A 19128-nucleotide genomic window follows, 5' to 3' on the forward strand; every position below is an offset into this window, starting at 1 on the left:
CTCAACATTTGAGAAGGTTGAAGCACCTTGAGTCTGGCGCCTTAGACCACTCGGTCATTCTGACAGACACAGCTGCTTTTCTGATGCTCAGTCTTTTGATTGTCCATGATGGTAAAAACTCAAAAGATAATATAAGATATATTACCATCACATTATTTAAGTTTTCATTACAAAAGCTACATGTCAGAAGCGGGATTTGAACCCACGCCTCCATTCGGAGACCAGAATCCTCAATATTTGAGAAGGTTGAAGCACCTTGAGTCTGGCGCCTTAGACCACTCGGCCATTCTGACTGTCACAAATGATTTTCTGATGCTCAGTCTTTTGATTGTCCATGATGGTAAAAACTCAAAAGATAATATAAGATATATTACCATCACATTATTTCAAGTTTTCATTATAAAAGCTACTTGTCAGAAGTGGGATTTGAACCCACGCCTCCATTCGGAGACCAGAATCCTCAACATTTGAGAAGGTTGAAGCACCTTGAGTCTGGCGCCTTAGACCACTCGGCCATTCTGACAGCCACGACTGGTTTTCTGATGCTCAGTCTTTTGATTGTCCATGATGGTAAAAACTCAAAAGATAATATAAGATATATTACCGTCACATTATTTCAAGTTTTCATTATAAAAGCTACATGTCAGAAGTGGGATTTGAACCCACGCCTCCATTCGGAGACCAGAATTCTCAACATTTGAGAAGGTTGAAGCACCTTGAGTCTGGCGCCTTAGACCACTCGGCCATTCTGACTGTCACAACTGCTTTTCTGATGCTCAGTCTTTTGATTGCCATGATGGTAAAAACTCAAAAGATAATATAAGATATATTACCATCACATTATTTCAAGTTTTCATTACAAAAGCTACATGTCAGAAGTGGGATTTGAACCCACGCCTCCATTCGGAGACCAGAATCCTCAACATTTGAGAAGGTTGAAGCACCTTGAGTCTGGCGCCTTAGACCACTCGGCCATTCTGACAGCCACAACTGGTTTTCTGATGCTCAGTCTTTTGATTGTCCATGATGGTAAAAATCAAAAGATAATATAAGATATATTACCGTCACATTATTTCAAGTTTTCATTATAAAAGCTACTTGTCAGAAGTGGGATTTGAACCCACGCCTCCATTCGGAGACCAGAATCCTCATTATTTGAGAAGGTTGAAGCACCTTGAGTCTGGCGCCTTAGACCACTCGGCCATTCTGACAGCCACAACTGGTTTTCTGATGCTCAGTCTTTTGATTGTCCATGATGGTAAAAATCAAAAGATAATATAAGATATATTACCGTCACATTATTTCAAGTTTTCATTATAAAAGCTACTTGTCAGAAGTGGGATTTGAACCCACGCCTCCATTCGGAGACCAGAATCCTCATTATTTGAGAAGGTTGAAGCACCTTGAGTCTGGCGCCTTAGACCACTCGGCCATTCTGACAGTCAAAACTGGTTTTCTGATGCTCAGTCTTTTGATTGTCCATGATGGTAAAAACTCAAAAGATAATAGGAAATATTACCACCGCATTAATTCAAGTTTTCATTATAATAGCTACTTGTCAGAAGTGGGATTTGAAACCACGCCTCCATTCGGAGACCTGAATCCTCAACATTTGAAAGGTTGAAAGACCTTGAGTCTGGCGCCTTAGACCACTCGGCCATTCTGACAGCCACAACTAGCGTTCTGATGCTCAGTCTTTTCATTATTCATGATGGAAAAACTCAAAAAGGAATATAAGATTCATTACCTTCACATTAATTCAAGTGTTCATTTTAAAAGCTAGTTGTCAGAAGTGGGATTTGAACCCACGCCTTCATTCGGAAACCAGAATCCTCAACATTTGAGAAGGTTGAAGCACCTTGAGTCTGGCGCCTTAGACCACTCGGCCATTCTTACAGCCACAACTGGTTTTCTGATGCTCAGTCTTTTGATTGTCCATGATGGTAAAAACTCAAAAGATAATAGGAAATATTACCACCGCATTAATTCAAGTTTTCATTATAATAGCTACTTGTCAGAAGTGGGATGTGAACCCATGCCTCCATTCGGAGATCAGAATTCTCAACATTTGAGAAATTTGAAGCACCTTGAGTCTGGCGCCTTAGACCACTCGGCCATTCTGGCTGTCACAGCTGCTTTTCTGATGCTCAGTCTTTTGATTGTCCATGATGGTAAAAACGCAAAAGATAATATAAGATATATTACCGTCACATTATTTCAAGTTTTCATTATAAAAGCTACTTGTCAGAAGTGGGATTTGAACCCACGCCTCCATTCAGAGACCTGAGTCCTCAACATTTGAGAAGGTTGAAGCACCTTGAGTCTGGCGCCTTAGACCACTCGGCCATTCTGACGGCCACCACTAGTGTTCTGATGCTCAGTCTTTTCATTATTCATGATGGTAAAAACTCAAAAAGGAATATAAAATTCATTACCTTCACGTTAATTCAAGTGTTCATTTTAAAAGCTAGTTGTCAGAAGTGGGATTTGAACCCACGCCTCTATTCGGAGACCAGAATCCTCAACATTTGAGAAGGTTGAAGCACCTTGAGTCTGGCGCCTTAGACCACTCAGCCATTCTGACTGTCACAACTGCTTTTCTGATGCTCGGTCTTTTGATTGTCCATGATGGTAAAAACTCAAAAGATAATATAAGATATATTACCATCACATTATTTCAAGTTTTCATTACAAAAGCTACTTGTCAGAAGTGGGATTTGAAACCACGCCTCCATTCGGAGACCAGAATCCTCAACATTTGAGAAGGTTGAAGCACCTTGAGTCTGGCGCCTTAGACCACTCGGCCATTCTGACAGCCACAACTGTTTTTCTGATGCTCAGTCTTTTGATTGTCCAAGATGGTAAAAACTCAAAAGATAATATAAGATATATTACCGTCACATTATTTCACGTTTTCATTATAAAAGCTACTTGTCAAAAGTGGGATTTGAACCCACGCCTCCATTCAGAGACCAGAATCCTCAACATTTGAGAAGGTTGAAGCACCTTGAGTCTGGCGCCTTAGACCACTTGGCCATTCTGACAGCCACAACTGGTTTTCTGATGCTCAGTCTTTTGATTGTCCATGATGGTAAAAACTCAAAAGATAATATAAGATATATTACCGTCACATTATTTCAAGTTTTCATTATAAAAGCTACTTGTCAGAAGTGGGATTTGAACCCACGCCTCTATTCGGAGACCAGAATCCTCAACATTTGAGAAGGTTGAAGCACCTTGAGTCTGGCGCCTTAGACCACTCGGCCATTCTGACAGTCAAAACTGGTTTTCTGATGCTCAGTCTTTTGATTGTCCATGATGGTAAAAACTCAAAAGATAATAGGAAATATTACCACGGCATTAATTCAAGTTTTCATTATAATATCTACTTGTCAGAAGTGGGATTTGAACCCACGCCTCCATTCGGAGATCAGAATCCTCAACATTTGAGAAATTTGAAGCACCTTGAGTCTGGTGCCTTAGACCACTCAGCCATTCTGACTGTCACAACTGCTTTTCTGATGCTCCCTCTTTTGATTGCCCATGATGGTAAAAACTCAAAAGATAATATAAGATATATTACCGTCACATTATTTCAAGTTTTCATTATAAAAGCTACTTGTCAGAAGTGGTATTTGAACCCACGCCTACATTCGGAGACCAGAATCCTCTACATTTGAGAAGGTTGAAGCACCTTGAGTCTGGCGCCTTAGACCACTCGGCCATTGTGACAGCCACAAATGGTTTTCTGATGCTCAGTCTTTTGATTGTCCATGATGGTAAAAACTCAAAAGATAATATAAGATATATTACCGTCACATTATTTCAAGTTTTCATTATAAAAGCTACTTGTCAGAAGTGGGATTTGAACCCACGCCTCCATTCGGAGACCAGAATCCTCAACATTTGAGAAGGTTGAAGCACCTTGAGTCTGGCGCCTTAGACCACTCGGCCATTCTGACAGTCAAAACTGGTTTTCTGATGCTCAGTCTTTTGATTGTCCATGATGGTAAAAACTCAAAAGATAATAGGAAATATTACCACCGCATTAATTCAAGTTTTCATTATAATAGCTACTTGTCAGAAGTGGGATTTGAACCCACGCCTCCATTCGGAGACCAGAATCCTCAAAATTTGAGAAGGTTGAAGCACCTTGAGTCTGGCGCCTTAGACCACTCGGCCATTGTGACAGCCACAAATGGTTTTCTGATGCTCAGTCTTTTGATTGTCCATGATGGTAAAAACTCAAAAGATAATATAAGATATATTACCGTCACATTATTTCAAGTTTTCATTATAAAAGCTAGTTGTCAGAAGTGGGATTTGAACCCACGCCTCCATTCGAAGATCAGAATCCTCAGCATTTGAGAAGGTTGAAGCACCTTGAGTCTGGCGCCATAGACCACTCAGCCATTCTGACAGTCACAGCTGCTTTTCTGATGCTCAGTCTTTTGATTGTCGATGATGGTAAAAACTCAAAAGATAATATAAGATATATTACCGTCACATTATTTCAAGTTTTCATTATAAAAGCTACTTGTCAGAAGTGGGATTTGAACCCACGCCTCCATTCGGAGACCAGAATCCTCAACATTTGAGAAGGTTGAAGCACCTTGAGTCTGGCGCCTTAGACCACTCGGCCATTCTGACAGTCAAAACTGGTTTTCTGATGCTCAGTCTTTTGATTGTCCATGATGGTAAAAACTCAAAAGATAATAGGAAATATTACCACCGCATTAATTCAAGTTTTCATTATAATAGCTACTTGTCAGAAGTGGGATGTGAACCCATGCCTCCATTCGGAGATCAGAATTCTCAACATTTGAGAAATTTGAAGCACCTTGAGTCTGGCGCCTTAGACCACTCGGCCATTCCAGCTGTCACAGCTGCTTTTCTGATGCTCAGTCTTTTGATTGTCCATGATGGTAAAAACGCAAAAGATAATATAAGATATATTACCGTCACATTATTTCAAGTTTTCATTATAAAAGCTACTTGTCAGAAGTGGGATTTGAACCCACGCCTCCATTCGGAGACCAGAATCCTCAACATTTGAGAAGGTTGAAGCACCTTGAGTCTGGCGCCTTAGACCACTCGGCCATTCTGACAGTCAAAACTGGTTTTCTGATGCTCAGTCTTTTGATTGTCCATGATGGTAAAAACTCAAAAGATAATAGGAAATATTACCACCGCATTAATTCAAGTTTTCATTATAATAGCTACTTGTCAGAAGTGGGATGTGAACCCATGCCTCCATTCGGAGATCAGAATTCTCAACATTTGAGAAATTTGAAGCACCTTGAGTCTGGCGCCTTAGACCACTCGGCCATTCTGGCTGTCACAGCTGCTTTTCTGATGCTCAGTCTTTTGATTGTCCATGATGGTAAAAACGCAAAAGATAATATAAGATATATTACCGTCACATTATTTCAAGTTTTCATTATAAAAGCTACTTGTCAGAAGTGGGATTTGAACCCACGCCTCCATTCAGAGACCTGAGTCCTCAACATTTGAGAAGGTTGAAGCACCTTGAGTCTGGCGCCTTAGACCACTCGGCCATTCTGACGGCCACCACTAGCGTTCTGATGCTCAGTCTTTTCATTATTCATGATGGTAAAAACTCAAAAAGGAATATAAGATTCATTACCTTCACGTTAATTCAAGTGTTCATTTTAAAAGCTAGTTGTCAGAAGTGGGATTTGAACCCACGCCTCTATTCGGAGACCAGAATCCTCAACATTTGAGAAGGTTGAAGCACCTTGAGTCTGGCGCCTTAGACCACTCGGCCATTCTGTCTGTCACAACTGCTTTTCTGATGCTCGGTCTTTTGATTGTCCATGATGGTAAAAACTCAAAAGATAATATAAGATATATTACCATCACATTATTTCAAGTTTTCATTACAAAAGCTACTTGTCAGAAGTGGGATTTGAAACCACGCCTCCATTCGGAGACCAGTATCCTCAACATTTGAGAAGGTTGAAGCACCTTGAGTCTGGCGCCTTAGACCACTCAGCCATTCTGACAGCCACAACTGTTTTTCTGATGCTCAGTCTTTTGATTGTCCAAGATGGTAAAAACTCAAAAGATAATATAAGATATATTACCGTCACATTATTTCACGTTTTCATTATAAAAGCTACTTGTCAAAAGTGGGATTTGAACCCACGCCTCCATTCAGAGACCAGAATCCTCAACATTTGAGAAGGTTGAAGCACCTTGAGTCTGGCGCCTTAGACCACTTGGCCATTCTGACAGCCACAACTGGTTTTCTGATGCTCAGTCTTTTGATTGTCCATGATGGTAAAAACTCAAAAGATAATATAAGATATATTACCGTCACATTATTTCAAGTTTTCATTATAAAAGCTACTTGTCAGAAGTGGGATTTGAACCCACGCCTCTATTCGGAGACCAGAATCCTCAACATTTGAGAAGGTTGAAGCACCTTGAGTCTGGCGCCTTAGACCACTCGGCCATTCTGACAGTCAAAACTGGTTTTCTGATGCTCAGTCTTTTGATTGTCCATGATGGTAAAAACTCAAAAGATAATAGGAAATATTACCACGGCATTAATTCAAGTTTACATTATAATATCTACTTGTCAGAAGTGGGATTTGAACCCACGCCTCCATTCGGAGATCAGAATCCTCAACATTTGAGAAATTTGAAGCACCTTGAGTCTGGTGCCTTAGACCACTCGGCCATTCTGACTGTCACAACTGCTTTTCTGATGCTCCCTCTTTTGATTGTCCATGATGGTAAAAACTCAAAAGATAATATAAGATATATTACCGTCACATTATTTCAAGTTTTCATTATAAAAGCTAGTTGTCAGAAGTGGGATTTGAACCCACGCCTCCATTCGAAGATCAGAATCCTCAGCATTTGAGAAGGTTGAAGAACCTTGAGTCTGGCGCCATAGACCACTCAGCCATTCTGACAGTCACAGCTGCTTTTCTGATGCTCAGTCTTTTGATTGTCCATGATGGTAAAAACTCAAAAGATAATATAAGATATATTACCGTCACATTATTTCAAGTTTTCATTATAAAAGCTACTTGTCAGAAGTGGGATTTGAACCCACGCCTCCATTCGGAGACCAGAATCCTCAACATTTGAGAAGGTTGAAGCACCTTGAGTCTGGCGCCTTAGACCACTCGGCCATTCTGACAGTCAAAACTGGTTTTCTGATGCTCAGTCTTTTGATTGTCCATGATGGTAAAAACTCAAAAGATAATAGGAAATATTACCACCGCATTAATTCAAGTTTTCATTATAATAGCTACTTGTCAGAAGTGGGATTTGAACCCACGCCTCCATTCGGAGACCAGAATCCTCAACATTTGAGAAGGTTGAAGCACCTTGAGTCTGGCGCCTTAGACCACTCGGCCATTGTGACAGCCACAAATGTTTTTCTGATGCTCAGTCTTTTGATTGTCCATGATGGTAAAAACTCAAAAGATAATATAAGATATATTACCGTCACATTATTTCAAGTTTTCATTATAAAAGCTAGTTGTCAGAAGTGGGATTTGAACCCACGCCTACATTCGAAGATCAGAATCCTCAGCATTTGAGAAGGTTGAAGCACCTTGAGTCTGGCGCCATAGACCACTCAGCCATTCTGACAGTCACAGCTGCTTTTCTGATGCTCAGTCTTTTGATTGTCCATGATGGTAAAAACTCAAAAGATAATATAAGATATATTACCGTCACATTATTTCAAGTTTTCATTATAAAAGCTACTTGTCAGAAGTGGGATTTGAACCCACGCCTCCATTCGGAGACCAGAATCCTCAACATTTGAGAAGGTTGAAGCACCTTGAGTCTGGCGCCTTAGACCACTCGGCCATTCTGACAGTCAAAACTGGTTTTCTGATGCTCAGTCTTTTGATTGTCCATGATGGTAAAAACTCAAAAGATAATAGGAAATATTACCACCGCATTAATTCAAGTTTTCATTATAATAGCTACTTGTCAGAAGTGGGATGTGAACCCATGCCTCCATTCGGAGATCAGAATTCTCAACATTTGAGAAATTTGAAGCACCTTGAGTCTGGCGCCTTAGACCACTCGGCCATTCCAGCTGTCACAGCTGCTTTTCTGATGCTCAGTCTTTTGATTGTCCATGATGGTAAAAACGCAAAAGATAATATAAGATATATTACCGTCACATTATTTCAAGTTTTCATTATAAAAGCTACTTGTCAGAAGTGGGATTTGAACCCACGCCTCCATTCGGAGACCAGAATCCTCAACATTTGAGAAGGTTGAAGCACCTTGAGTCTGGCGCCTTAGACCACTCGGCCATTCTGACAGTCACAACTGGTTTTCTGATGCTCAGTCTTTTGATTGTCCATGATGGTAAAAACTCAAAAGATAATAGGAAATATTACCACCGCATTAATTCAAGTTTTCATTATAATAGCTACTTGTCAGAAGTGGGATGTGAACCCATGCCTCCATTCGGAGATCAGAATTCTCAACATTTGAGAAATTTGAAGCACCTTGAGTCTGGTGCCTTAGACCACTCGGCCATTCTGACTGTCACAACTGCTTTTCTGATGCTCCCTCTTTTGATTGCCCATGATGGTAAAAACTCAAAAGATAATATAAGATATATTACCGTCACATTATTTCAAGTTTTCATTATAAAAGCTACTTGTCAGAAGTGGGATTTGAACCCACGCCTCCATTCGGAGACCAGAATCCTCTACATTTGAGAAGGTTGAAGCACCTTGAGTCTGGCGCCTTAGACCACTCGGCCATTCTGACAGTCACAGTTGCTTTTCTGATGCTCCCTCTTTTGATTGTCCATGATGGTAAAAACTCAAAAGATAATATAAGATATATTAACATCACATTATTTCAAGGTTTTCATTACAAAAGCTACTTGTCAGAAGTGGGATTTGAACCCACGCCTCCATTCGGAGACCAGAATCCTCAACATTTGAGAAGGTTGAAGCACCTTGAGTCTGGCGCCTTAGACCACTCGGCCATTGTGACAGCCACAAATGGTTTTCTGATGCTCAGTCTTTTGATTGTCCATGATGGTAAAAACTCAAAAGATAATATAAGATATATTACCGTCACATTATTTCAAGTTTTCATTATAAAAGCTACTTGTCAGAAGTGGTATTTGAACCCACGCCTCCATTCGGAGACCAGAATCCTCAACATTTGAGAAGGTTGAAGCACCTTGAGTCTGGCGCCTTAGACCACTCGGCCATTCTGACAGTCACAGCTGCTATTCTGATGCTCCCTCTTTTGATTGTCCATGATGGTAAAAACTCAAAAGATAATATAAGATATATTAACATCACATTTTTTCAAGTTTTCATTACAAAAGCTACTTGTCAGAAGTGGGATTTGAACCCACGCCTCCATTCGGAGACCAGAATCCTCAACATTTGAGAAGGTTGAAGCACCTTGAGTCTGGCGCCTTAGACCACTCGGCCATTGTGACAGCCACAAATGGTTTTCTGATGCTCAGTCTTTTGATTGTCCATGATGGTAAAAACTCAAAAGATAATAGGAGATATTACCAAGGCATTAATTCAAGTTTTCATTATAATATCTACTTGTCAGAAGTGGAATTTGAACCCATGCCTCCATTCGGAGATTAGAATCCTCAACATTTGAGAAATTTGAAGCACCTTGAGTCTGGCGCCTTAGACCACTCAGCCATTCTGACTGTCACGACTGCTTTTCTGATGCTCCCTCTTTTGATTGTCCATGATGGTAAAAACTCAAAAGATAATATAAGATATATTACCGTCACATTATTTCAAGTTTTCATTATAAAAGCTACTTGTCAGAAGTGGTATTTGAACCCACGCCTCCATTCGGAGACCAGAATCCTCTACATTTGAGAAGGTTGAAGCACCTTGAGTCTGGCGCCTTAGACTACTCGGCCATTCTGACACTCACAACTAGCTTTCTGATGCTCAGTCTTTTCATTATTCATGATGGTAAAAACTCAAAGAGGAATATAAGATTCATTACCTTCACGTTAATTCAAGTGTTCATTTTATAAGCTAGTTGTCAGAAGTGGGATTTAAAGCCATGCCTCCATTCGGAGACCAGAATCCTCAACATTTGAGAAGGTTGAAGCACCTTGAGTCTGGCGCCTTAGACCACTCGGCCATTCTGACAGTCACAGCTGCTATACTGATGCTCCCTCTTTTGATTGTCCATGATGGTATAAACTCAAAAGATAATATAAGATATATTAACATCACATTATTTCAAGTTTTCATTACAAAAGCTACTTGTCAGAAGTGGGATTTGAACCCACGTCTCCATTCGGAGACCAGAATCCTCAACATTTGAGAAGGTTGAAGCACCTTGAGTCTGGCGCCTTAGACCACTCGGCCATTGTGACAGCCACAAATGGTTTTCTGATGCTCAGTCTTTTGATTGTCCATGATGGTAAAAACTCAAAAGATAATAGGAAATATTACCACGGCATTAATTCAAGTTTTCATTATAATATCTACTTGTCAGAAGTGGGATTTGAACCCATGCCTCCATTCGGAGATCAGAATCCTCAACATTTGAGAAATTTGAAGCACCTTGAGTCTGGCGCCTTAGACCACTCGGCCATTCTGACTGTCACAACTGCTTTTCTGATGCTCCCTCTTTTGATTGTCCATGATGGTAAAAACTCAAAAGATAATATAAGATATATTTCCGTCACATTATTTCAAGTTTTCATTATAAAAGCTACTTGTCAGAAGTGGTATTTGAACCCACGCCTCCATTCGGAGACCAGAATCCTCTACATTTGAGAAGGTTGAAGCACCTTGAGTCTGGCGCCTTAGACCACTCGGCCATTCTGACACTCACAACTAGCTTTCTGATGCTCAGTCTTTTCATTATTCATGATGGTAAAAACTCAAAGAGGAATATAAGATTCATTACCTTCACGTTTATTCAAGTGTTCATTTTATAAGCTAGTTGTGAGAAGTGGGATTTGAAGCCATGCCTCCATTCGGAGACCAGAATCCTCAACATTTGAGAAGGTTGAAGCACCTTGAGTCTGGCGCCTTAGACCACTCGGCCATTCTGACAGTCACAGCTGCTTTTCTGATGCTCCCTCTTTTGATTGTCCATGATGGTAAAAACTCAAAAGATAATATAAGATATATTACCGTCACATTATTTCAAGTTTTCATTATAAAAGCTACTTGTCAGAAGTGGGATTTGAACCCACGCCTCCATTCGGAGACCAGAATCCTCAACCTTTGAGAAGGTTGAAGCACCTTGAGTCTGGCGCCTTAGACCACTCCGCCATTCTGACAGTCAAAACTGGTTTTCTGATGCTCAGTCTTTTGATTGTCCATGATGGTAAAAACTCAAAAGATATTAGGAAATATTACCACCGCATTAATTCAAGTTTTCATTATAATAGCTACTTGTCAGAAGTGGGATGTGAACCCATGCCTCCATTCGGAGATCAGAATCCTCAACATTTGAGAAATTTGAAGCACCTTGAGTCTGGCGCCTTAGACCACTCGGCCATTGTGACAGCCACAAATGGTTTTCTGATGCTCAGTCTTTTGATTGTCCATGATGGTAAAAACTCAAAAGATAATATAAGATATATTAACATCACATTATTTCAAGTTTTCATTACAAAAGCTACTTGTCAGAAGTGGGATTTGAACCCACGCCTCCATTCGGAGACCAGAATCCTCAACATTTGAGAAGGTTGAAGCACCTTGGGTCTGGCGCCTTAGACCACTCGGCCATTGTGACAGCCACAAATGGTTTTCTGATGCTCAGTCTTTTGATTGTCCATGATGGTAAAAACTCAAAAGGTAATATAAGATATATTGCCGTCACATTATTTCAAGTTTTCATTATAAAAGCTACTTGTCAGAAGTGGGATTTGAACCCACGCCTCCATTCGGAGACCAGAATCCTCAACATTTGAGAAGGTTGAAGCACCTTGAGTCTGGCGCCTTAGACCACTCGGCCATTCTGACAGCCACAACTGGTTTTCTGTTGCTCAGTCTTTTGATTGTCCATGATGGTAAAAACTCAAAAGATAATATAAGATATATTACCGTCACATTATTTCAAGTTTTCATTATAAAAGCTACTTGTCAGAAGTGGGATTTGAACCCACGCCTCTATTCGGAGACCAGAATCCTCAACATTTGAGTAGGTTGAAGCACCTTGAGTCTGGCGCCTTAGACCACTCGGCCATTCTGACAGTCAAAACTGGTTTTCTGATGCTCAGTCTTTTGATTGTCCATGATGGTAAAAACTCAAAAGATAATAGGAAATATTACCACCGCATTAATTCAAGTTTTCATTATAATAGCTACTTGTCAGAAGTGGGATGTGAACCCATGCCTCCATTCGGAGATCCGAATCCTCAACATTTGAGAAATTTGAAGCACCTTGAGTCTGGCGCCTTAGACCACTCGGCCATTCTGGCTGTCACAGCTGCTTTTCTAATGCTCAGTCTTTTGATTGTCCATGATGGTAAAAACGCAAAAGATAATATAAGATATATTACCGTCACATTATTTCAAGTTTTCATTATAAAAGCTACTTGTCAGAAGTGGGATTTGAACCCACGCCTCCATTCAGAGACCTGAATCCTCAACATTTGAGAAGGTTGAAGCACCTTGAGTCTAGCGCCTTAGACCACTCGGCCATTCTGACGGCCACCACTAGCGTTCTGATGCTCAGTCTTTTGATTGTCCATGATGGTAAAAACTCAAAAGATAATATAAGATATATTACCATCACATTATTTCAAGTTTTCATTACAAAAGCTACATGCCAGAAGTGGGATTTGAACCCACGCCTCCATTCGGAGACCAGAATCCTCAACATTTGAGAAGGTTGAAGCACCTTGAGTCTGGCGCCTTAGACCACTCGGCCATTCTGACAGCCACAACTGATTGTCTGATGCTCAGTCTTTTCATTTTCCATGATGGTAAAAACGCAAAAGATAATATAAGATATATTACCATCACATTAATTCAAGTTTTCATTTTAAAAGCTACTTGTCAGAAGTGGGATTTGAACCCACGCCTCCATTCAGAGACCTGAATCCTCAACATTTGAGAAGGTTGAAGCACCTTGAGTCTGGCGCCTTAGACCACTCGGCCATTCTGACAGCCACAACTAGCGTTCTGATGCTCAGTCTTTTCATTATTCATGATGGTAAAAACTCAAAAAGGAATATAAGATTCATTACCTTCACGTTAATTCAAGTGTTCATTTTAAAAGCTAGTTGTCAGAAGTGGGATTTGAACCCACGCCTCTATTCGGAGACCAGAATCCTCAACATTTGAGAAGGTTGAAGCACCTTGAGTCTGGCGCCTTAGACCACTCGGCCATTCTGACTGTCACAACTGCTTTTCTGATGCTCGGTCTTTTGATTGTCCATGATGGTAAAAACTCAAAAGATAATATAAGATATATTACCATCACATTATTTCAAGTTTTCATTATAAAAGCTACTTGTCAGAAGTGGGATTTGAAACCACGCCTCCATTCGGAGACCAGAATCCTCAACATTTGAGAAGGTTGAAGCACCTTGAGTCTGGCGCCTTAGACCACTCGGCCATTCTGACAGCCACAACTGGTTTTCTGATGCTCAGTCTTTTGATTGTCCATGATGGTAAAAACTCAAAAGATAATATAAGATATATTACCGTCACATTATTTCAAGTTTTCATTATAAAAGCTACTTGTCAGATGTGGGATTTGAACCCACGCCTCCATTCGGAGACCAGAATCCTCAACATTTGAGAAGGTTGAAGCACCTTGAGTCTGGCGCCTTAGACCACTCAGCCATTCTGACAGTCAAAACTGGTTTTCTGATGCTCAGTCTTTTGATTGTCCATGATGGTAAAAACTCAAAAGATAATAGGAAATATTACCACGGCATTAATTCAAGTTTTCATTATAATATCTACTTGTCAGAAGTGGGATTTGAACCCATGCCTCCATTCGGAGATCAGAATCCTCAACATTTGAGAAATTTGAAGCAACTTGAGTCTGGCGCCTTAGACCACTCGGCCATTCTGACTGTCAGAACTGCTTTTCTGATGCTCAGTCTTTTGATTGTCCATGATGGTAAAAACTCAAAAGATAATATAAGATATATTACCATCACATTATTTCAAGTTTTCATTATAAAAGCTACTTGTCAGAAGTGGTATTTGAACCCACGCCTCCATTCGGAGACCAGAATCCTCTACATTTGAGAAGGTTGAAGCACCTTGAGTCTGGCGCCTTAGACTACTCGGCCATTCTGACACTCACAACTAGCTTTCTGATGCTCAGTATTTTCATTGTCCATGATGGTAAAAACTCAAAAGATAATATAAGATATATTACCTTCACATTAATTCAAGTTTTCATTATAAAAGCTAATTGTCAGAAGTGGGATTTGAACCCACGCCTCCATTCGGAGACCAGAATCCTCAACATTTGAGAAGGTTGAAGCACCTTGAGTCTGGCGCCATAGACCACTCGGCCATTCTGACAGCCACAGCTAGCGTTCTGATGCTCAGTCTTTTGATTGTCCATGATGGTAAAAACTCAAAAAGGAATATAAGATTCATTACCTTCAGGTTAATTCAAGTTTTCATTTTAAAAGCTAGTTGTCAGAAGTTGGATTTGAACCCACGCCTCCATTCGGAGACCAGAATCCTCAACATTTGAGAAGGTTGAAGCACCTTGAGTCTGGCGCCTTAGACCACTCGGCCATTCTGACTATCACAACTGCTTTTCTGATGCTCAGTCTTTTGATTGTCCATGATGGTAAAAACTCAAAAGATAATATAAGATATATTACCATCACATTATTTCAAGTTTTCATTACAAAAGCTACTTGTCAGAAGTGGGATTTGTACCCACGCCTCCATTCGGAGACCAGAATCCTCAACATTTGAGAAGGTTGAAGCACCTTGAGTCTGGCGCCTTAGACCACTCGGCCATTCTGACAGCCACAACTGGTTTACTGATGCTCAGTCTTTTGATTGGCCATGATGGTAAAAACTCAAAAGATAATATAAGATATATTACCATCACATTATTTCAAGTTTTCATTACAAAAGCTACTTGTCAGAAGTGGGATTTGAACCCACGCCTCCATTCGGAGACCAGAATCCTCAACATTTGAGAAGGTTAAAGCACCTTGAGTCTGGCGCCTTAAACCACTCGGCCATTCTGACAGCCACAACTGGTTTTCTGATGCTCAGTCTTTTGATTGTCCATGATGGTAAAAACTCAAAAGATAATATAAGATATATTACCGTGACATTATTTCAAGTTTTCATTATAAAAGCTACTTGTCAGAAGGGGGATTTGAACCCACGCCTCCATTCGGAGACCAGAATCCTCAACATTTTGAGAAGGTTGAAGCACCTTGAGTCTGGCGCCTTAGACCACCCGGCCATTCTGACAGTCACAGCTGCTTTTCTGATGCTCAGTCTTTTGATTGTCCATGATGGTAAAAACTCAAACGATAATATAAGATATATTACCGTCACATTATTTCAAGTTTTCATTATAAAAGCTACTTGTCAGAAGTGGGATTTGAACCCACGCCTCCATTCGGAGACCAGAATCCTCAACATTTTGAGAAGGTTGAAGCACCTTGAGTCTGGCGCCTTAGACCACTCGGCCATTCTGACAGTCACAGCTGCTTTTCTGATGCTCAGTCTTTTGATTGTCCATGATGGTAAAAACTCAAACGATAATATAAGATATATTAACATAACATTATTTCAAGTTTTCATTACAAAAGCTACTTGTCAGAAGTGGGATTTGAACCCACGCCTCCATTCGGAGACCAGAATCCTCAACATTTGAGAAGGTTGAAGCACCTTGAGTCTGGCGCCTTAGACTACTCGGCCATTCTGACACTCACAACTAGCTTTCTGATGCTCAGTCTATTCATTGTCCATGATGGTAAAAACTCAAAAGATAATATAAGATTCATTACCTTCACGTTAATTCAAGTGTTCATTTTAAAAGCTAGTTGTCAGAAGTGGGATTTGAACCCACGCCTCCATTCGGAGACCAGAATCCTCAACATTTGAGAAGGTTGAAGAACCTTGAGTCTGGCGCCTTAGACAACTCGGCCATTCTGACAGTCACGGCTGCTTTTCTGATGCTCAGTCTTTTGATTGTCCATGATGGTAAAAACTCAAAAGATAATATAAGATATATTACCATCACATTATTTCAAGTTTTCATTACAAAAGCTACATGTCAGAAGTGGGATTTGAACCCACGCCTCCATTCGGAGACCAGAATCCTCAACATTTGAGAAGGTTGAAGCACCTTGCGTTTGGCGCCTTAGACCACTCGGCCATTCTGACAGTCACAACTGGTTTTCTGATGCTCAGTCTTTTGATTGTCCATGATGGTAAAAACTCAAAAGATAATATAAGATATATTACCATCACATTATTTCAAGTTTTCATTACAAAAGCTACATGTCAGAAGTGGGATTTGAACCCACGCCTCCATTCGGAGACCAGAATCCTCAACATTTGAGAAGGTTGAAGCACCTTGAGTCTGGCGCCTTAGACCACTCGGCCATTCTGACAGCCACAACTGATTGTCTGATGCTCAGTCTTTTCATTGTCCATGATGGTAAAAACGCAAAAGATAATATAAGATATATTACCATCACATTAATTCAAGTTTTCATTTTAAAAGCTAGCTGTCAGAAGTGGGATTTGAACCCACGCCTCCATTCGGAGACCAGAATCCTCAACATTTTGAGAAGGTTGAAGCACCTTGAGTCTGGCGCCTTAGACCACCCGGCCATTCTGACAGTCACAGCTGCTTTTCTGATGCTCAGTCTTTTGATTGTCCATGATGGTAAAAACTCAAACGATAATATAAGATATATTACCGTCACATTATTTCAAGTTTTCATTATAAAAGCTACTTGTCAGAAGTGGGATTTGAACCCACGCCTCCATTCGGAGACCAGAATCCTCAACATTTTGAGAAGGTTGAAGCACCTTGAGTCTGGCGCCTTAGACCACTCGGCCATTCTGACAGTCACAGCTGCTTTTCTGATGCTCAGTCTTTTGATTGTCCATGATGGTAAAAACTCAAACGATAATATAAGATATATTAACATAACATTATTTCAAGTTTTCATTACAAAAGCTACTTGTCAGAAGTGGGATTTGAACCCACGCCTCCATTCGGAGACCAGAATCCTCAACATTTGAGAAGGTTGAAGCACCTTGAGTCTGGCGCCTTAGACTACTCGGCCATTCTGACACTCACAACTAGCTTTCTGATGCTCAGTCTATTCATTGTCCATGATGGTAAAAACTCAAAAGATAATATAAGATTCATTACCTTCACGTTAATTCAAGTGTTCATTTTAAAAGCTAGTTGTCAGAAGTGGGATTTGAACCCACGCCTCCATTCGGAGACCAGAATCCTCAACATTTGAGAAGGTTGAAGAACCTTGAGTCTGGCGCCTTAGACAACTTGGCCATTCTGACAGTCACGGCTGCTTTTCTGATGCTCAGTCTTTTGATTGTCCATGATGGTAAAAACTCAAAAGATAATATAAGATATATTACCATCACATTATTTCAAGTTTTCATTACAAAAGCTACATGTCAGAAGTGGGATTTGAACCCACGCCTCCATTCGGAGACCAGAATCCTCAACATTTGAGAAGGTTGAAGCACCTTGCGTTTGGCGCCTTAGACCACTCGGCCATTCTGACAGTCACAACTGGTTTTCTGATGCTCAGTCTTTTGATTGTCCATGATGGTAAAAACTCAAAAGATAATATAAGATATATTACCATCACATTATTTCAAGTTTTCATTACAAAAGCTACATGTCAGAAGTGGGATTTGAACCCACGCCTCCATTCGGAGACCAGAATCCTCAACATTTGAGAAGGTTGAAGCACCTTGAGTCTGGCGCCTTAGACCACTCGGCCATTCTGACAGCCACAACTGATTGTCTGATGCTCAGTCTTTTCATTGTCCATGATGGTAAAAACGCAAAAGATAATATAAGATATATTACCATCACATTAATTCAAGTTTTCATTTTAAAAGCTAGCTGTCAGAAGTGGGATTTGAACCCACGCCTCCATTCAGAGACCTGAATCCTCAACATTTGAGAAGGTTGAAGCACCTTGAGTCTGGCGCCTTAGACCACTCGGCCATTCTGACAGCCACAACTAGCGTTCTGATGCTCAGTCTTTTCATTATTCATGATGGTAAAAACTCAAAAAGGAATATAAGATTCATTACCTTCACGTTAATTCAAGTGTTCATTTTAAAAGCTAGTTGTCAGAAGTGGGATTTGAACCCACAGCTCTTTTCGGAGACCAGAATCCTCAACATTTGAGAAGGTTGAAGCACCTTGAGTCTGGCGCCTTAGACCACTCGGCCATTCTGACTGTCACAACTGCTTTTCTGATGCTCAGTCTTTTGATTGTCCATGATGGTAAAAACTCAAAAGATAATATAAGATATTTTACCATCACATTATTTCAAGTTTTCATTATAAAAGCTACTTGTCAGAAGTGGGATTTGAACCCACGCCTCCTTTCGGAGACCAGAATCCTCAACATTTGAAAGGTTGAAAGACCTTGAGTCTGGCGCCTTAGACCACTCGGCCATTCTGACACTCACAACTAGCTTTCTGATGCTCAGTCTTTTCATTATTCATGATGGTAAAAACTCAAAAGATATTAAAGCTGCGAGCAGCGATGACGGGCCCAAGCCGGTGGCACCGCCACCCCGGTGGCATCAGTTTATCTGTGCACAGCAGGCCAATAGGCATTTAATGGGAAAAAATAAATAAAGGGACTATGTCAGTCATTTGAATTCACCTCATTAACTGCAGCAACTGGTGCTGCTATGACCAGGAACCACAACAGTCATATCTCTGAGATCAATTACATTTTATTCATTAATTTTATGTCAGATGATGTCAAATGTCAATTTCAAAATGAGTGCAGAATACTGTCCAAATGCTGAAGTTGTATTATCCTTACACTTCTCTTAAAAATAAATTAAGCCAAATCACAGAGACCGCAAAAAATGATTTTAATATCAGTGTCAGGTAAGAGTAATATGCGTGCATATAATT

At 40.4% G+C, this 19128-nt stretch overlaps 22 non-coding genes across 22 annotated transcripts; all 22 read right to left on the reverse strand.

The window, feature by feature from the left end:
- Positions 1 to 181: 181 nt before the first annotated feature.
- trnal-caa (transfer RNA leucine (anticodon CAA)) lies at positions 182 to 293 on the reverse strand. Its single transcript has 2 exons — positions 256 to 293; positions 182 to 227 (listed from the first exon to the last, which is right to left on the reverse strand). It is a non-coding gene; the product is annotated as a tRNA-Leu (tRNA).
- A 118-nt stretch (positions 294 to 411) lies between these two features.
- Positions 412 to 523, reverse strand: trnal-caa (transfer RNA leucine (anticodon CAA)). Its single transcript has 2 exons — positions 486 to 523; positions 412 to 457 (listed from the first exon to the last, which is right to left on the reverse strand). It is a non-coding gene; the product is annotated as a tRNA-Leu (tRNA).
- A 118-nt stretch (positions 524 to 641) lies between these two features.
- trnal-caa (transfer RNA leucine (anticodon CAA)) lies at positions 642 to 753 on the reverse strand. The gene is made up of 2 exons: positions 716 to 753; positions 642 to 687 (listed from the first exon to the last, which is right to left on the reverse strand). It is a non-coding gene; the product is annotated as a tRNA-Leu (tRNA).
- Positions 754 to 870: 117 nt separating this feature from the next.
- On the reverse strand, positions 871 to 982 carry trnal-caa (transfer RNA leucine (anticodon CAA)). Its single transcript has 2 exons — positions 945 to 982; positions 871 to 916 (listed from the first exon to the last, which is right to left on the reverse strand). It is a non-coding gene; the product is annotated as a tRNA-Leu (tRNA).
- A 117-nt stretch (positions 983 to 1099) lies between these two features.
- On the reverse strand, positions 1100 to 1211 carry trnal-caa (transfer RNA leucine (anticodon CAA)). The gene is made up of 2 exons: positions 1174 to 1211; positions 1100 to 1145 (listed from the first exon to the last, which is right to left on the reverse strand). It is a non-coding gene; the product is annotated as a tRNA-Leu (tRNA).
- A 117-nt stretch (positions 1212 to 1328) lies between these two features.
- Positions 1329 to 1440, reverse strand: trnal-caa (transfer RNA leucine (anticodon CAA)). Its single transcript has 2 exons — positions 1403 to 1440; positions 1329 to 1374 (listed from the first exon to the last, which is right to left on the reverse strand). It is a non-coding gene; the product is annotated as a tRNA-Leu (tRNA).
- A 2410-nt stretch (positions 1441 to 3850) lies between these two features.
- trnal-caa (transfer RNA leucine (anticodon CAA)) lies at positions 3851 to 3962 on the reverse strand. Its single transcript has 2 exons — positions 3925 to 3962; positions 3851 to 3896 (listed from the first exon to the last, which is right to left on the reverse strand). It is a non-coding gene; the product is annotated as a tRNA-Leu (tRNA).
- Positions 3963 to 4538: 576 nt separating this feature from the next.
- trnal-caa (transfer RNA leucine (anticodon CAA)) lies at positions 4539 to 4650 on the reverse strand. Its single transcript has 2 exons — positions 4613 to 4650; positions 4539 to 4584 (listed from the first exon to the last, which is right to left on the reverse strand). It is a non-coding gene; the product is annotated as a tRNA-Leu (tRNA).
- Positions 4651 to 4996: 346 nt separating this feature from the next.
- Positions 4997 to 5108, reverse strand: trnal-caa (transfer RNA leucine (anticodon CAA)). The gene is made up of 2 exons: positions 5071 to 5108; positions 4997 to 5042 (listed from the first exon to the last, which is right to left on the reverse strand). It is a non-coding gene; the product is annotated as a tRNA-Leu (tRNA).
- A 1954-nt stretch (positions 5109 to 7062) lies between these two features.
- trnal-caa (transfer RNA leucine (anticodon CAA)) lies at positions 7063 to 7174 on the reverse strand. The gene is made up of 2 exons: positions 7137 to 7174; positions 7063 to 7108 (listed from the first exon to the last, which is right to left on the reverse strand). It is a non-coding gene; the product is annotated as a tRNA-Leu (tRNA).
- Positions 7175 to 7750: 576 nt separating this feature from the next.
- On the reverse strand, positions 7751 to 7862 carry trnal-caa (transfer RNA leucine (anticodon CAA)). Its single transcript has 2 exons — positions 7825 to 7862; positions 7751 to 7796 (listed from the first exon to the last, which is right to left on the reverse strand). It is a non-coding gene; the product is annotated as a tRNA-Leu (tRNA).
- Positions 7863 to 8208: 346 nt separating this feature from the next.
- trnal-caa (transfer RNA leucine (anticodon CAA)) lies at positions 8209 to 8320 on the reverse strand. The gene is made up of 2 exons: positions 8283 to 8320; positions 8209 to 8254 (listed from the first exon to the last, which is right to left on the reverse strand). It is a non-coding gene; the product is annotated as a tRNA-Leu (tRNA).
- Positions 8321 to 8666: 346 nt separating this feature from the next.
- trnal-caa (transfer RNA leucine (anticodon CAA)) lies at positions 8667 to 8778 on the reverse strand. The gene is made up of 2 exons: positions 8741 to 8778; positions 8667 to 8712 (listed from the first exon to the last, which is right to left on the reverse strand). It is a non-coding gene; the product is annotated as a tRNA-Leu (tRNA).
- A 3103-nt stretch (positions 8779 to 11881) lies between these two features.
- Positions 11882 to 11993, reverse strand: trnal-caa (transfer RNA leucine (anticodon CAA)). The gene is made up of 2 exons: positions 11956 to 11993; positions 11882 to 11927 (listed from the first exon to the last, which is right to left on the reverse strand). It is a non-coding gene; the product is annotated as a tRNA-Leu (tRNA).
- An 806-nt stretch (positions 11994 to 12799) lies between these two features.
- On the reverse strand, positions 12800 to 12911 carry trnal-caa (transfer RNA leucine (anticodon CAA)). The gene is made up of 2 exons: positions 12874 to 12911; positions 12800 to 12845 (listed from the first exon to the last, which is right to left on the reverse strand). It is a non-coding gene; the product is annotated as a tRNA-Leu (tRNA).
- Positions 12912 to 14407: 1496 nt separating this feature from the next.
- On the reverse strand, positions 14408 to 14519 carry trnal-caa (transfer RNA leucine (anticodon CAA)). The gene is made up of 2 exons: positions 14482 to 14519; positions 14408 to 14453 (listed from the first exon to the last, which is right to left on the reverse strand). It is a non-coding gene; the product is annotated as a tRNA-Leu (tRNA).
- Positions 14520 to 15097: 578 nt separating this feature from the next.
- On the reverse strand, positions 15098 to 15209 carry trnal-caa (transfer RNA leucine (anticodon CAA)). Its single transcript has 2 exons — positions 15172 to 15209; positions 15098 to 15143 (listed from the first exon to the last, which is right to left on the reverse strand). It is a non-coding gene; the product is annotated as a tRNA-Leu (tRNA).
- A 349-nt stretch (positions 15210 to 15558) lies between these two features.
- trnal-caa (transfer RNA leucine (anticodon CAA)) lies at positions 15559 to 15671 on the reverse strand. Its single transcript has 2 exons — positions 15634 to 15671; positions 15559 to 15604 (listed from the first exon to the last, which is right to left on the reverse strand). It is a non-coding gene; the product is annotated as a tRNA-Leu (tRNA).
- An 808-nt stretch (positions 15672 to 16479) lies between these two features.
- On the reverse strand, positions 16480 to 16591 carry trnal-caa (transfer RNA leucine (anticodon CAA)). The gene is made up of 2 exons: positions 16554 to 16591; positions 16480 to 16525 (listed from the first exon to the last, which is right to left on the reverse strand). It is a non-coding gene; the product is annotated as a tRNA-Leu (tRNA).
- Positions 16592 to 16940: 349 nt separating this feature from the next.
- On the reverse strand, positions 16941 to 17053 carry trnal-caa (transfer RNA leucine (anticodon CAA)). The gene is made up of 2 exons: positions 17016 to 17053; positions 16941 to 16986 (listed from the first exon to the last, which is right to left on the reverse strand). It is a non-coding gene; the product is annotated as a tRNA-Leu (tRNA).
- Positions 17054 to 17861: 808 nt separating this feature from the next.
- On the reverse strand, positions 17862 to 17973 carry trnal-caa (transfer RNA leucine (anticodon CAA)). Its single transcript has 2 exons — positions 17936 to 17973; positions 17862 to 17907 (listed from the first exon to the last, which is right to left on the reverse strand). It is a non-coding gene; the product is annotated as a tRNA-Leu (tRNA).
- Positions 17974 to 18551: 578 nt separating this feature from the next.
- On the reverse strand, positions 18552 to 18662 carry trnal-caa (transfer RNA leucine (anticodon CAA)). The gene is made up of 2 exons: positions 18625 to 18662; positions 18552 to 18597 (listed from the first exon to the last, which is right to left on the reverse strand). It is a non-coding gene; the product is annotated as a tRNA-Leu (tRNA).
- Between the last annotated feature and the right edge of the window lie 466 nt (positions 18663 to 19128).

Source organism: Pseudorasbora parva, chromosome 15 (genome assembly GCF_024679245.1).
Source record: "Pseudorasbora parva isolate DD20220531a chromosome 15, ASM2467924v1, whole genome shotgun sequence".
NCBI classification, from domain to species: Eukaryota; Metazoa; Chordata; class Actinopteri; order Cypriniformes; family Gobionidae; genus Pseudorasbora; species Pseudorasbora parva.